Raw genomic sequence first — 16,384 nt, 5'->3', positions numbered from 1 at the left:
ACCAACCGTATTACCTTATGCGAGCACTTTAATTGGCAAACACGAAATTCCAGGACTGATTGATACAGGCTCAGTCCGAAGTTTTATTTCAGCAAATCTTTTTCATGTTTTACGAAAGGAGAAATTGGTTCAGGAAATTAAACTAATAAGAATAAAATGTTTCACCGCATCAGAACAACCACTAAAGGTTAACCAAGTAGCCATCATTAAAGTTAAAATTGATTTATTTACCTGGATGTTTCCATTTTTAGTTGCACAGGATTTAGCTACTGATCTAATTTTTGGATCGGATTTCATTTCTAAAACAGGCTTAGTAATTGATCTGCGAGCAAGAAATTTCAAGTTCAAATTTAATAAATCTGTTGTTATCCCATTTCTTTTATCTAAAGTCCAGCATCAGAGTAATGTAAATGCAACACATACCGAAGCTGAGGATGAATGTGAGTTATCCCTGACACACCTCGACACATCGCAAAGAAAAGCATTGGAAAATCTATGTCATAACTTCCCAGATGTCTTGACAAAAAAAACTAGGTCGCACTCACTTAGTGCAATATTATATAAAACTTTTGGATAAATCCCCAGTCAGATGTCACCCATATCAATTATTGGGTCCCAAAATGGAAAACATGCGTGAACACATACAAGACCTATTGGACAAGGATGTTATTGAACCATCGACTTCCAGTTTTTCCTCTCCAGCATTTTTGGTCTCCAAAGGTCAAGGTCACCGCTTAGTTGTGGATTTTCGAAAAATTAACAAACAAATATACATAGAAATGGTACCATTGCCTGATTCGAATTCAGCTTGCCATTGGTTTAGCAAAGCCAAATATTTTAGCGTTTTTGATCTTAATTCGGCTTACCATCAAATACCATTAACACCAAAATCAAAACACATCACCGGCTTTTGCGTGCCCTAGAATTTGTATCATTATAAGGTAGTTCCATTTGGACTAGCCACAGGCGCACAGGTACTGACTGACTCGCCTCCTAGACCAAGTTTTTGGCGATTTAAAATTTAAATTTGTATTTAATTACCTGGATGACGTTGTTGTGTATTCCGAATCTTTTGAAGACCACCTAGCTCATTTGTCTGAAGTTCTCACATGGCTGCGTAAAGCAGGACTGACAGTAAACACGAAGAAGGTTAAATTCGCAGTTTCTGAAATTTCTTTCCTAGGACACATAATTTCCAGTAGAGGAGTAACAATTGACCCAAACCGCACTCAAGCCATCGCAGATATCCAACCTCCAAAAGATCCAAAAGGCATTTCTAGATTTATTGGAATGGCTAATTTCTATGCCAAATTTATCCCAAATTTTGCAGAACATGCAGCCCCTTTAAATACTCTTCGGAAGAAAAACACATCGTTCAATTGGGGTCCTGAACAAGACAAAGCTTTCAGTTATTTGAAACAAGCTATAGCCAGTCCACCTGTTCTTCGAATGGCGGATTTCACTAAACCATTCATACTACAGACAGATGCATCGAGTGTCGCCATTGGTGCAGTACTATCACAAGAGTTCGATGGCCACAGGCAACCAATAGCTTTCGCCTCTCGTACCCTAACTCATCAAGAGAAAAATTCGTCCTCAGTTTATGAACTCGAGTGCCTAGCAGTTGTATTCGGAATCGACAAGTTTCGGCAATACCTTGAACACAGGGAATTTTTATTAGAGACCGACAATCAGGCCCTTGCTTGGCTTTTGGCTCACCCCAAGCAACTAGGAAAACTAGGCAGGTGGATGGCAAAAATCTCCTCACTTAAATTCACTATTCAACATATCAGAGGTACGCAGAATATTGTAGCAGATACTCTTTCTCGAATGATCGAGAATCCCTCAAAATCTAATCTTAAAGAGAAACCCCCAGTTTCATGTAATGCTCTACTCACTGATTTTCCTTTAGCGTTTTCAGACTTACAGGGTCACCAAAATTCAGATCCTTACATTTAAGATATTATTCAGCAAATAAAATCAGGTACACCGCCAAAATATTGCAAGATTTTAAAAGGTCTCCTGTATCGACGAACAGCACAATGCAAAAATTACAGAATAGCCCTTTCTCAGAATTTAAGAGACATGGTATTTAAATATTATCACAGCTCACCCATTGGAGCACACCTGGGCACATACAAAACAATTGACGGCATACGCCACCATTTTATTTGGGATGGAATGCATAAAGACATTGCTGAGAGGGCAAAATTATGTAAATTATGCGCCCTGAGTAAACTAGCACAGAAAACACAATTTGGATCTCTAACATCAGATGTGGCTGCAAAGCCTATGCAAAAATTATTTATAGATTTTGTTGGCCCCTTCCCCCGTTCTAAAACTGGACACACCATGCTTCTCGTAGCTATAGATGCAATTTATAAATTTGTATGGCTCATTCCCCTCCGGCGAGCCACCGCAGAAACCACAATACAAGCATTGCAAAATAACATTTTTAAAATATCAGGCTTACCTTCAATAATTGTGTCAGATAACACATCACTATTTACATCCAGACTTCTCAAGAATATGTGCTTTTCCCATGGTATTCAACACGTAACCACTTCTCCCTATTATCCACAGCCTTCACATGCGGAGCGTTTTAATAGGAACCTCCGATCCGCTTTAATAGCATATCATGCGAACTCACAGGATAAATGGGACACAAACTTGGTCTGGTTACAGATGGCTTTCAACTATGCCTGACATGAGGGACACAAAACCACACCATTTGAAATCATGTTCACGTATAAACCCAATAATCCACTTTCTAATCTATGGTCATTACAAGAGCTTCTCCCAGATAATCCTCGCAACATAAAAGAAGTCTGGAGAAGAGCTCAGCATAACCTGAACTTAGCCCATGCGGCAAGCAGGCAGAGATATAATAAGAAACGTTCGCCTAATCCATATAGGGTAGGTGATATGGTGTTGTGCAGATCACACCCACTAAGTAAGGCGATCGACAAGCGATCAGCCAAACTTGCTTATCGTTGGAATGGCCCGTGGCAAATCCAGCGCTTTTTAACCCCAGTAACAGTCGCCCTAGCCAATCCAAGTTCTGGTGCGTACATAACGCGCGCGCACATTTCGCATCTAAAGAAGGTGCACCCCAACTTAAATTAGGTGCAGCCCTCTACTCCTATTCGAGGAGTCTTAAACAAAGCTTCGGCATGCCATCTGCAACATGCAGTGTTGAAAGATATAAAAATCCTAGGTTCTAATTATAAGTACCTAATAAAAATCCATGGTACTAGTTCGTAAGAGTGTTTACATTTCAGATGTTTAGTATTAAGAATGTTTTAGGATAAGATATTATTATTAAGTGGCGCCACTTAGCATGTAAGGTATACTTAGTCCGTAAGATCCGCTTAGTCTGTAAAATCCACTTAACATATAAGAGAGATGTAAATTAGTACATAAGATAAATATGTAACTTGTTCGTAAGAGAATGATGATATCTAGTTCATAAAGTTATGTGTAAACAATGAATAAGCATGTGACATAGTTTTAAAAGTTGTTTTTAATGACCATGTTATCTAGTATGTTCATCAGGTATACTAAGTAGTTTACCTAAGTCGATTCTGGTACAGTGTAAGTATGACAGATTTCAATCATTTTATGTTCAGTGTTGGTTGCTTACCCTGGCTTCGCCTTTCAGTGCGGGAGTATGTGCCGGAAATTTGGTATTTCGACACGATTTGTTTTAAATTTTTATTATAATTTTAAATTATTTTTGGAAATTTTATTTTTCGTTATAATTTGGTTTCTAAAGGATGATTTACTCTTTGTTAGGCTGGTGTAATCCCCTAAGTTAAACTTTGTGCCAGTAGACAGAAGCACCTTTCCCAGAGACCTATAGGATCTTTTGCAGATATAAGACTTTGTTGGCTGCCAGTTTGAAATTTCTCTCGCTTACAGGCACGTCCCAGGCCTGTAACGTTACTTCACTTCATGACTAAAACTGCATACAGCAGTTCTGGACGAGCTGTTACCATTTCTCAGAGGCGAGCTGACCATAGCCTTTACCGTCACGAACACGTATTAGGTTCACTACCCTGGACTCACGTTATAGACGCTAGTTCCCAGCGTCATTGCGTTTTATGCCCCCCCTTACTCCACCCCCCCTTCAGTTCTAAGAATTCGCCTAAGACCAATGACCGGTCATAAACCCCCGCAGACAGCGACTGTCTCCAAGGACGCGTCGCATAAGCAAATGTGTGTGCCAAGATGGACCACCCCCCGACATCTCGTGGCAGAAACAGTAACTTATTATCTTGGCCGCCAGAGTGTAGCACCTGACAGCCCCTTTAACCCTTGGTTTAAGCAGACGCCTTGGGCGAGTCGATTCTTTTTTATTTCAGACACCCCTCAACAGGTAGCGCTAAGGTCGGCCAGTGCTACCAACTTCGAGACATCAGTCAGAGTTTTTTTATGATGCCCACTCGGGGAACGTCGGAACCTTTCGGTCCGGATCCCAGTACCCCCCCCCCCCTTCACTTTTGATAGAACAGTTACTTTTAATTACGAGACGCGGTTCTTCGCGAGACACTGCGCGTCGCGACTGCAGTCGGACCATTTTGCTATTATCGGCGAGTCGACGAGACACTGCAAGACTTCCATCTGTCCGCAACCGACTATGTAGTCGCTTAAATAAGGGATGCTATCCCTATAATCTTTTTTATGTAGTTGAGTCCGTCTGCATATTACAACGAGTAATAGTTATTTTTCTTTTAAATTATTTCTTTTGAAATGGTAGAAACGACCGCGCCAACTGTGTATTCGCGGGATCCAGTTCCTGGCTGGCGACGCATCGGCAAATAGAAGCCTACTTCCCTGTCTGACAGGGTCCGAGAGCCGGACGCCGAATTGGCATTTTCATCTCCCTTCCTCAACAGGACACAAGCGCCCTGGCATCATGTTCCCTCGTGAGCTTCGGGAAACGAAGCCCCATCCTCCGGCGCTACTGTATTGTTCAACCTTTTTTGAACTTTCCTAAATTATGCCGTCAAAAAAAGTTAATCATGCAAACATTATTTCTGGACTTTAAGTACATACCTCAACTGGGATAGTTTAAATATATATTTGTTTTATTGGTTTATGTATATTTAGTAAATGAAACTTTTTATAATTTCATGTACGGCCGGCCCATAATTTTTTTCCTTTCTTTCTGAATATACCTGAGAGCTGTTTAAGAATGTAATTAATATTGTACGTTAACATTCTCTTGTATCTGCTATAAGTTCACTCAGTATGGAGTAATTATATTTCAGACGGAATCACACATTGTTTCTGTTCATTACTAATAACATTGTGAAAATTAAAGATCCACCCAGCAAAACAAAAATGATAATCAGACCGTGGTTTTCTGCTACACAAGACTACGAGTATGCAAGTCTACGAGGCCACGAGACTTCTTCGATCTAACTGTCTTTGACTCTATTCAGCTTCGAGAGTTAAGTTATCTCACGCAAAATAACATCTTGTAGGTAGTCCCGACTCTTGCCAACAGATGTCGCCTCTTGTTATGTTGAGGTAAATATTTTTTATTTCTTTTATGTGGGATGCGGGATGCTCTCCAACGATGGCAAGTGAATAAATGCATTGCTAGTCACCAAGGAAAAGGAATTTTGTCCTTCATGATAGTGCTTCTGAGCTGTCTCAAAACATATTATTTGAATGAGTAGTGGATTGTTTTTGTTTGAACTCTATGTGATAAAAATATTTTAGAGATAATTTGGATGCATACATTCATAATTTAAAATAAAACTCAAAGTAAAATTATGTGACTCATTATGTAAAAAAAAAATCGTGCAGAAATCGATTTCTTAGAAATAACCAGAAGCTTTCACAGAATATCTGCAGAAGACTCTTTAGGAATATTAAGATGTAAACGAAAAATACCATCAAATAATAAAAAATAATTGACAGGAATAATCAGGAGTACACAATTAATACCATCAAAATATTGATACAATTAAAAAATTACAAAAAATTATGACTCGTACTGGAAGCCTATCATTGCTCAACAAAAGAGTAGTTCACATCTTAGCAGAAGCTGTTTAGTTTTTTTTTTTTTTTTAGTTATTTATATTTTATAAAGTTTTATTTTCATTTATTTTATTTTTTATTTTTAATTCAAAATTTTAGTTTTCAAATATTTTATGTAATTTTTAATACTGATTAAGGAATACGTTCGTTTTCTCCGTATGCTCCTTATTATTCCTGTCGAGACTTCTACTGATGTTCTCCGAGTGCTTCTACATATTTATAAAACATCAATTTCTGCTTAAAAAAATTTTAATAAATGAGGCATGTAATTTTATGTAATGTTTCGTATGAATTTCTGAATTCATTTTACTAAATCAGCACTTACGATATTTGAATCAGGTGGAATTTAAACAAAAAAAACACCAATTACTCAGTCAAATCATAAGCTTTGAGACGTCTGCGAAACACTATAATACAAGACAAACTTCCTTCTCCTTGCTGTCTAGCGAAGCCTACCTTATTATGCGACCGTAAATGAACATCCTGCATCCCGCATAAAAAATAATATTTACCTCAACACAACACGCGATGCTATCTGTGGCGGGAATAGAAAATATTTGCAACAAGTTTCTTGTATGAGACAATTTAAATCTCACTCATGAAATATTAAATAAAATTCTATTTCAGTAATGGTTCCAATTTAAAACTCAAGTAAACATCTGCTATTAGTCTCAGTAACTAATATGGATCCTTTTTCGGTGTCTGCCGCTGTATCGAATGGATATTGATGTAATTTTTACAGAAAGGAATTTATCTTGAGAAAAAATAGTAAACAACACGAGAAGAAAGACTGTGATAAAAATTAGCTACCTACGTAATATTTTAAGTTGTTTTCGTTGTAGCAAAATGTTTACGCGAAAAGACAGCTTAAATATTCACGTTAGAACTTCCAAGGCCAAACCTGCTTACAAGCCTGAGAACCACGATGGATCTACTAATCTACAAAGTGTGTTCTAAATTACGTCAATAATTCCCCTTGTATTAAACGAGAATATTTCCATGGCCCTTTCGAACTCGACAAAGAACTAAAAATGAAGGACGTTGATGATTTATGGAAGAATGATAACAATAGTAGAATCCTTAACATGAAGAGTGAGAATACATTAAGAGCCGAATTCAAGTATATCCTCCGTACTTTGTAAAAAATGATGACATCTTAAAAAGGATGCTTGAAGACGATGAAGAAGCTTTGACATCAACGATTACGAATTCTTACAGTAATCTGGGTGACGACGATGACTTCTACGATGATGGCGACAGTGACTCTGAGGCTGGTGACAAAAGTAAAGACTGTGATGAAGCACCTAAAGCTGGCAAGATCGAAAGCTGTGAAGAAGCCCTGAAACAGAAACAACGGAAACAGCATGTTAAAATAAATGATTCTGATCAAGCTTATGACGAATACTGGGACGATAGTGATCTTAAAAATATTAATAACATACAATCCAGAAAGAAGATGATAGGAGAAGAAATTGATTATGTTGTAATATGTTGCATAACATTTAATTTAAAAAAAATAAATAAATCCAATCAATGAGAAATTTAAAATAAATCAATCAGTCGAAAACAAAAACATTTCTTTTAACTTCATTGGGGGAAAACTGTAACTCAGAGGAAATACTCGCTTAGGCTAACAAGAGGTTTATTCTTACAATACCACTTAACTTGATAAAATAGTTTTAATTCTAGGATACAAACAAATAGGTCCATCGTCCCGTACAGAATGTATAGAGAGATAAATTAATGGCGATACATAAAAATAGATTAACACTAAGTTCAAAAACAACATATATTTATTATCATATTCCTTAGGTTTAAAACCAGTATCTAGCAAAAGGTAATCTTTACAAGTAAAGATTATAATTAAAATTAAAATTCACGACTCTCTCTTAGTTATGAATCACGTAATAACTATTAAAATGACCATACAAGAGAGAGAAAGTAATATATAGAGAGAAAGCTTCACCAATCTCTTCCCTAACCATTTATAATGTGTTAACATAAGAGCATTAAAAAAAAAATTTATTATTACAAATATTAAAAGATAGTATGGTACTCAAATTTTTAAATACGCCTAACAGTTCTTTATCCATCACTTTAAAAATAATAATGAGCTTCTCCTGCCCTTTAAAACCCGAACGAACTTTACATTTCCAACTATGACTCTACCGACTCACTACCAATTCGGTCAGCATCGCAACCAGTAAACCTACCCTGATTACATTACGTTCTACACGACTCCTTACCACTGACGAGAGGCATTGCCTCTGCCAGAGTGAGCCCCGATATCTCTCTAACCTACACTTAAATCTCAGCGAACCACCGCCTACCCAAACAATCCCTGTTTATTGAAACCAAATTTACAAACAACTAACCAGGACAGCTGAGCAGGCTACCCCTTCCACCCAGGACGTGCGGTCACACCGCGCGGCCTGTTACGACAGTGTTCCCAGTAACCGCGGCCATTGGCTGCGCCAGCGTGCAGTTGGACTTACAAACTACAAAAAATGAGCAATCTGCAAGCCAGCAGTGCGCCGCTCCAGCCCCGTGACCCAATAACTTGGTCATGCCACCTGCGCTGACAAGTGAACAGAGCAGCCAGTCCAGATTTCCATCAGTAAAGTTCCCAAATTTGATTTCAAATTTCATGTATAATTTAGAACCGCGACAATATGTCATGGAACGACCACGATGGATATACTAATTTAAAGAAAAATGTTCTGCATTACGACACTAATTTTCCTTGTCTTGAACGAGATTAAGATCATAACTCTTCCGATTTCGTCAAAAACTTAAATTGAAGGGCGATGGTGATTTATGATAGAATGAAAACAATGGAGGAATACTTAAAATGAAAAGTGAGAATACAGTCAAGCCGAATTCAAGTAGATCCTCCGTACTTTGTAAAAAAGATAGACTCTTAAAAAGGAAACTTGAAGACGATGAAGAATCTTCGACATCAACGATTTCGAATACTTACAGTAATCAAGTCAAAGACATTGACTTCTACGATGGTGTCGACAGTGACTCTGAGGCTGGTGACAAAACCAACGACTATCAAGAACCACCTAAAGCTGTCAGGATCGAAAGCTATGATGAAGCTCTGAGACCGAAACGGTGGAAAAATTGTGATAAAATAAATAATACTGATCAAGCTTATGATGAACACTGGGGAGATAGTGATCTTAAAAAAATTAATAACCACCATTCTAGGAAGATGGTGATAGCAGAAAAGATTGATTTTATGTAATGGGAAGATCTTAACATATTAGTTGGTTGCCTGAGACTGTTGATGGCATCAGTTCCTAGAGGAAATTACTCGTATATGTACGAAGTAGCCTTCATACTTAAGGAACTGAGGGAGGCTAGCTACATATAATAATCACTTATTTAACTTGCATGTGTATAATATTGAGAATTAAATAAATAAATAAAATTTTAAAAATGTAATATATATGATTTCTTGTAAACTAAATACTGACTAAGACTTAGTTCTCGTAATAGATATTCATTTTGTTATTGTGCTTCCAAATGTGCTTCCATTTTTATTGTTCTTCAAAATCTGCTTCTATTTTTATTGTCCTTCCAATTGTCCTTCCTTTTCGTTTATTGTGCGTCCTATTGTGCTTCCTTTTCGTTGATTGTACTTCATTTTCGTGAATTGTGCTTCCTCTTATACCTATGTGCTTCATATTGTGCTTATTTTTCTATGATTTTCTTCGAATTGTACTTTTTCTTTGTTGATTGTTTTTCCTTTTTGTTGTTTGTGTTTCCTTTTCATTGATTGTGCTTCCTTTCCTGTGATTGTGCTTCAGATTGTGTTTCCAAATGTGAATCCTTTTCATTAAATGTGTGTGTTCCGGTTTGTTCATTGTGTGTTCAGTGTGTGTACTGTGTGTACTGTGCGTCCATTGCGTGTAATGTGTGTCCATTGTGGGTACATTGTGTGTACTGATTGTGCATATTGTGTGTCCAGTGTGTTTAATGTGTTTACTATGTGTACTGTGTGTACTGTGCGTCCGGTGTGTGTACTGTGCGTCCAGTGTATGTACTTTGGGTTCTTTTGTTTAATGTGTGTTTTCGTTAAATGTGTTTACTCAAAATCTGTAGGAGCTCTGAATATTTGATGCTTCATAAGCTCTGGGTCTTGATAAAACATTTTTAGGGATTCTTTGTCCGTTACTAGGCCAAAAACATGCTGCATTAGTCTAAATGCTTGTAATTGCTTGTATCGATAGTTTATGTCTGACAGTTCGAAGACTTAATCTTGACTGCTTTAAATATGTTATATTAGCTATCGACGAAGAAGGTCATGAGGTTTTGAAATGTCTGGTCTATACATCTGACATTGTCCAAGACCTGGTCTGGTAGTTCGAAAACTTTGGTCTATACATTGAGCATTGTACAAGAATTGGTTAGAATGTATTCCTTGTGTCAATTAAATAACAGACCTCAATGTTATGCAGCGCGCATCAAAATTTTTATTGACGGACAGGTAACTTGTCTAGTGATGTTTTTCGTAGAGCGAATGATTAATAAACTCTATGAAAGGTAAAGGAAAACCAAATTAAAAATGTATTTTAAGCTTTAGTTATCCTTATCACTGGCTGAGAAACAAACCAAAGACGGAAATAAATCACATTATTGGTAATTTATTAAGGGATTTTTTTTGATAAAATTTAATTTTTTCCGTATTTCTAGGTCAATAAATACAAATTTCTATAATGGTTATATTGGCTTATAGGAGGCTGTGTATATGAGGAACTTAAGCGTATTTTAGGACTTTCCACCGTATTTTATGAAAAAATGAAAATTTTTACCTGAAATTAATTTTTTTTATTGACCAAGGATCGAAGCAAGCTAAAGAAACGATCGAATGAAACAGTAAAAAATGAGTGATATGATTAAAGAATTTTTGAATTCTTCCCGATTTTCTACGTAAATTATTTTATTTTTCAAGATGGATGTCATTACTGCTTATAGTAGGCAGGTATATGAGGAACGTAAGCCTCTAATACGATTTATTGAATAAGAGATTTGTTTACATAAAATTACCTTTTTGCATTGACCAAGGATCGAACAATTATAAAATTTATAAAATAAATTTTAAAATGTATATAAAAACACTCAGCCATCTAGGATTATGTCGTCACGACCGCCTACTTGAAAATCAATAATTATTATCAGAGTTTAGTAAGAAACAATTTTTTTTTCATAAAAAAATTCAACTATTCAATATTTTAATACAATTTTAATAAAACACGCAATTACGTCCTTGATTCAAACCCCGTGATAGCAAAAATAAAAATAAATTAGGATAGATCCTAACTCCAAGGAAGCCACCGACAGACTGACCTCTTACCACTAATGCCAAAGTTCATATATCGCCAGTTAATATGACGTCACGTCCGCCATATTATTTCCGTCTGCTAAAGAACACCATCTTATTTTCGTTTGCAAGACTGCGCTATCGCCATGTTAGTTTAAGTTTTACTCTTTAGAGTGCCTTTATTTATTATTACTGTGACGGCCACCATCTAGAAATTTGGACGCCATCTTGGAAATTTGTATTTATTTAGCTACAAATTCGGGAAAATTTCAAAAAATCATTAATTAAAAATGAAATTAATATACGAATGATTTGATCAGCTCCTGTCCTGAGTTCGATCCTTGGTCAATGCAAAAAGGTAATTTTATGTAAACAAATCTCTTATTCAATAAATCGTATTAGAGGCTTACGTTCCTCATATACCTGCCTACTATAAGCAGTAATGACATCCATCTTGAAAAATAAAATAATTTACGTAGAAAATCGGGAAGAATTCAAAAATTCTTTAATCATATCACTCATTTTTTACTGTTTCATTCGATCGTTTCTTTAGCTTGCTTCGATCCTTGGTCAATAAAAAAAATTAATTTCAGGTAAAAATTTTCATTTTTTCATAAAATACGGTGGAAAGTCCTAAAATACGCTTAAGTTCCTCATATACACAGCCTCCTATAAGCCAATATAACCATTATAGAAATTTGTATTTATTGACCTAGAAATACGGAAAAAATTAAATTTTATCAAAAAAAAATCCCTTAATAAATTACCAATAATGTGATTTATTTCCGTCTTTGGTTTGTTTCTCAGCCAGTGATAAGGATAACTAAAGCTTAAAATAAATTTTTAATTTGGTTTTCCTTTACCTTTCATAGAGTTTATTAATCATTCGCTCTACGAAAAACATCACTAGACAAGTTACCTGTCCGTCAATAAAAATTTTGATGCGCGCTGCATAACATTGAAGTCTGTTATTTAATTGACACAAGGAATACATTCTAACCAATTCTTGTACAATGCTCAATGTATAGACCAAAGTTTTCGAACTACCAGACCAGGTCTTGGACAATGTCAGATGTATAGACCAGACATTTCAAAACCTCATGACCTTCTTCGTCGATAGCTAATATAACATATTTAAAGCAGTCAAGATTAAGTCTTCGAACTGTCAGACATAAACTATCGATACAAGCAATTACAAGCATTTAGACTAATGCAGCATGTTTTTGGCCTAGTAACGGACAAAGAATCCCTAAAAATGTTTTATCAAGACCCAAAGCTTATGAAGCATCAAATATTCAGAGCTCCTACAGATTTTGAGTACACACATTTAACGAAAACAAACATTAAACAAAAGAACCCAAAGTACATACACTGGACGCACAGTACACACACCGGACGCACAGCACACACAGTACACATAGTACACACAGTAAACACACTGAACACACAATGAACAAACCGGAACACACACATTTAAGGAAAAGGATGCACATTTGGAAACACAATCTGAAGCACAATCACAGGAAAGGAAGCACAATCAATGAAAAGGAAACACAAACAACAAAAAGGATGCACAATCAACGAAGAAGAAGTACAATTGGAAGAAAATCATAGAAAAATAAGCACAATATAATGCACATAGGTATAAGAGGAAGCACAATTCACGAAAATGAAGTACAATAAACGAAAAGGAAGCACAATAGGACGCACAATAAACGAAAAGAAAGGACAATTGGAAGGACAATAAAAATAGAAGCAGATTTGGAAGAACAATAAAAATGGAAGCACATTTGGAAGCACAATAACAAAATGAATATCTATTACGAGAACTAAATCTTAGTCAGTATTTAGTTTACAAGAAATAATATATTATATTTTTAAAATTTAATTAATTTATTTAATTTTCAATATTATACACATGCAAGTTAAATAATTGATTATTTTATGTAGCTAGCCTCCCTCGGTCCCTAAGTATGAAGGCTACTTCGTACATATACGAGTAATTTTCTCTAGGAACTGATGCCATCAACAGTCTCAGGCGACCAACTAATATGTTAAGATCTTCCCATTACATAAAATCAATCTTTATGCTATCACCATCTTCCTAGAATGGTGGTTATTAATTTTTTTAAGATCACTATCTTCCCAGTGTTCATCATAAGCTTGATCAGTATTAATTATTTTATCACAATTTTTCCACCGTTTCGGTCTCAGAGCTACATCATAGCTTTCGATCCTGACAGCTTTAGGTGGTTCTTGATTGTCGTTGGTTTTGTCACCAGCCTCAGAGTCACTGTCGACACCATTGTAGAAGTCAATGTCTTTGACTTGATTACTGTAAGTATTCGAAATCGTTGATGTCGAAGATTCTTCATCGTCTTCAAGTTTCCTTTTTAAGAGTCTATTTTTTTTACAAAGTACGGAGGATCTACTTGAATTCGGCTTGACTGTATTCTCACTTTTCATTTTAAGTATTCCTTCATTGTTTTCATTCTATCATAAATCACCATCGCCCTTCAATTTGAGTTTTTGACGAAATCGGAAGAGTTATGATCTTATTATTAAAGAACATTCTTCTTTAAATTAGTATATCCATCGTGGTCATTCCATGACATATTGTCGCGGTTCTAAATTATACATGAAATTTGAAATCAAATTTGGGAACTTTACTGATGGAAATCTGGACTGGCTGCTCTGTTCACTTGTCAGCGCAGGTGGCATGACCAAGTAATTGGGTCACGGGGCTGGAGCGGCGCACTGCTGGCTTGCAGATTGCTCATTATTTGTAGTTTGTAAGTCAAACTGCACGCTGGCGCAGCCACTGGCCGCGGTTACTGGGCACGCTGTCGTAACAGGCCGCGCGGTGTGACCGCACGTCCTGGGTGGAAGGGGTAGCCTGCTCAGCTGTCCTGGTTAGTTGTTTGTAAATTTGGTTTCAATAAACAGGGATTGTTTGGGTAGGCGGTGGTTCGCTGAGATTTAAGTGTAGGTTAGAGAGATATCGGGGCTCACTCTGGCAGAGGCAATGCCTCTCGTCAGTGGTAAGGAGTCGTGTAGAACGTAATGTAATCAGGGTAGGTTTACTGGTTGCGATGCTGGCCGAATTGGTAGTGAGTCGGTAGAGTCATAGTTGGAAATGTAAAGTTCGTTCGGGTTTTAAAGGGCAGGAGAAGCTCATTATTATTTTTAAAGTGATGGATAAAGAACTGTTAGGCGTATTAAAAAATTTGAGTACCAAACTATCTTTTAATATTTGTAATAATAAATGATGTTTTTGATGCTCTTATGTTAACACATTATAAATGGTTAGGGAAGAGATTAGTGAAGCTTTCTCTCTATATATTACTTTCTCTCTCTTGTATGGTCATTTTAATAGTTATTACGTGATTCATAACTAAAAGAGAGTCGTGAATTTTAATTTTAATTATAATCTTTACTTGTAAAGATTACCTTTTGCTAGATACTGGTTTTAAACCTAAGGAATATGATAATAAATATATGTTGTTTTTGAACTTAGTGTTAATCTATTTTTATGTATCGCCATTAATTTATCTCTCTATACATTCTGTACGGGACGATGGACCTATTTGTTTCTATCCTAGAATTAAAACTATTTTATCAAGTTAAGTGGTATTGTAAGAATAAACCTCTTGTTAGCCTAAGCGAGTATGTCCTCTGAGTTACAGTTTCCCCCAATGAAGTTAAAAGAAATGTCTTTTTTTGTTTTCGACTGATTGATTCATTTTGAATTTCTCATTGATTGGATTTATTTATTTTTTTAAATTAAATGTTATGCAACATATTGCAACATAATCAATTTTTCCTCCTACCATCTTCCTGGATTGTATGTTATTAATATTTTTAGATCACTATCGTCCCAGTATTCGTCATAAGCTTGATCAAAATTATTTATTTTAACATGCTGTTTCCGTTGTTTCTGTTTCAGGGCTTCATCACAGCTTTCGATCTTGCCAGATTTAGGTGCTTCATCACAGTCTTTACTTTTGTCACCAGCTTCAGAGTCACTGTCGCCATCATCGTAGAAGTCATCGTCGTCACCCAGATTACTGTAAGAATTCGTAATCGTTGATGTCAATACTTCTTCATCGTCTTCAAGCATGCTTTTTAAGATGTCTACATTTTTTACAAAGTACGGAGGATATACTTGAATTCGGCTCTTAATGTATTCTCACTGTTCATGTTAAGCATTATACTATTGTTATCATTCTTCCATAAATCATCAACTTCCTTCATTTTTAGTTCTTTGTCGAGTTCTAAAGAGTCATGGAAATAATCTCGTTCAATACAATGAAAATTATTGACGTAATTTAGAACACTCTTCTGTTGATTAGTAGATAAAAAGTGGTTCTCTAGCTTGTTAGCAGGTTTGGTCTTGGAAGTTATAACGTGAATATTTAAGCTCTCTTTTCGCGTAAACATTTTGCTATAACAAATTAACTTAAAATATTACATAGTTAACTAATTTTTATCACAGTCTTTCTTCTCGTGTTGTTTACTATTTTTTCTCAAGATAAATTCCTTTCTGTAAAAATTACATCAATGTCCATTCGATACAGCGTCAGACACCGAAAAAGGGTCCATATTAGTTACTGAGACTAATATCAGATGTTTACTTGAGTTTTAAATTGGAACCATTACTGAAATAGAATTATATTTCATGAGTGAGATTAAAATTGTCTCATACAAGAAACTTGTTGCAAATATTTTCTATTCCCGCCACAGATAGCATCGCGTGTTGTGTTGAGGTAAATATTATTTTTTATGCGGGATGCAGGATGTTCATTTACGGTCGCATAATAAGGTAGGCTTCGCTAGACAGCAAGGAGAAGGAAGTTTGTCTTGTATTATAGTGTTTCGCAGACGTCTCAAAGCATATGATTTGACTGAGTAATTGGTGTTTTTTTTTGTTTAAATTCCACCTGATTTAAATATTGTAAGTGCTGAATTAGTAAAATGAAATCAGAAATTAATACGAAAATCTAA

This window comes from Bacillus rossius, chromosome 2 (genome assembly GCF_032445375.1).
Source record: "Bacillus rossius redtenbacheri isolate Brsri chromosome 2, Brsri_v3, whole genome shotgun sequence".
Taxonomy (NCBI): Eukaryota; Metazoa; Arthropoda; class Insecta; order Phasmatodea; family Bacillidae; genus Bacillus; species Bacillus rossius.
The sequence above is the reverse complement of the archived record's forward strand: the minus strand, read 5'-3'. Positions refer to the sequence as shown.